The sequence below is a fragment of the Echinops telfairi genome, unplaced genomic scaffold, assembly GCF_000313985.2.
Source record: "Echinops telfairi isolate 266 unplaced genomic scaffold, ASM31398v2 ScPeMD7_15;HRSCAF=58, whole genome shotgun sequence".
Classification (NCBI taxonomy): Eukaryota; Metazoa; Chordata; class Mammalia; order Afrosoricida; family Tenrecidae; genus Echinops; species Echinops telfairi.
The window spans coordinates 10,564,622-10,566,145 of record NW_022103912.1 but is presented as its reverse complement, the minus strand read 5'-3'; positions in this window follow the sequence as shown (position 1 = coordinate 10,566,145).

Genomic DNA, 1,524 nt, shown 5'->3' with positions numbered 1-1,524 from the left:
TAATGGTGCATGGTTTACTGTCCTCCCTCTACTTATTTGGAAATTTTATGAGAACACATTCATTGTTGACATTTTGGGCACCACTAATGATGAAAACTTATTGCCCGCTATGTCAGATTGAAGTGAACAGAAATTCCCGAAACTGTGGAAGATCTGTTAGCAGCAGCGCCCCATCCAATGCAGTCACAAATTCCAATTAGAGAAGACACAGTGCCATGAAGCCTGAATGTGGAATACTGACATGCATAGTGCAAAGGGCTGGTTGTGGGGTGCTCATAGGTCACCCCTCCTTTCTGGGTGCCAGTCAGGACTGCTTTCTGCTGAGGGGTAAAGGATACGAAGCAACAGTCACTGAATTTCATGAAAGGCTTGATTTTTTTTCACATAAAGTACAATCAAAATGTAGATCATATCACCTGAAGTCAAAGGAGGGATTAGGATCAGAAACTACATTGTGAGAATTCGGTTTGCAGAAGGCTAGGGATGACAGTGGGAACTCAGGATACATGTGTGGGAACTGCATTGGAAATAAACCTCTGGTGATCCATAACTCAGGGATGGGAGGAAAGTGGTTACTAAACAGAGAGCACTGGAGAGATGAGTATAGCAGCTCGAAGGGATAAACCTGACTTGAACAGGAAAAATCTTGTCAGTTGACCCCCCACCCCCCTCTGATGCACACTGGACCTGATTTGGTTTTCAACATTTTCTGTAATTTTTTCCGCATTAGGGCATATCTCAGAGATGCTACGTCATTGGGGTTCACCCTCTTGACGTTGTGTTGTATGGTTTGCTGTTTTTCCACGTATGAAATCCAGGACTGATGAATCTATAAGGACAGAAAGTAGAATAAGGGTGTTTGTTGTTCTCCTTGTTGTTTTTGAAGGGGTGGGGTGCATACAGTGCAGTGAGTGTGGTAGTAAAAGAGAGATGCTATCAGGGAGTCCAGAGTGGAAAGAATGTTTGGAAAACTGTGGTAGCAATGGTACAATACAACTGAACATGATTAATCTTTGGAATGGTATGCTGTATGTGTTAATTCCCAATTAATAATACATTACATATAAATAAATAGCCAATAGAAACAAATAAACATTTTTTGTAATGTAGCCATTTCTGGGTTGTAGATCCACTGATTTCAGGGACCCCTTTTGGATCTTTCTGTTTAGCCATTCTTACCATATGGGCTTTGTTCTCATGTTTGTGTTCATGGTTCCAAATGGCTTCTCTACCCCCTGCATTCACCTATGTTTGCAGAAGCGGGGAAGAAATGGAAGAAGGTCAAAGAAATGAGTGCCAGGGAAGGAATGCTCCTTGGAGGTACAGTGCATTGTCTTAGGTACATCTGCAGCCAAAGGCATCTTTTCAGGATTTGTAGTATTAAATTTAAAAAATAATGACGCAGAGGGAGGTGGGGGGACCAGCCCCACCCACTGCTACTCCTACAAGTTCAGTAATAATACTTCTGGGTTCAGTAACGCACAATTGTATGGTTGAGATATATAAGCATTATATTAAAGTCAT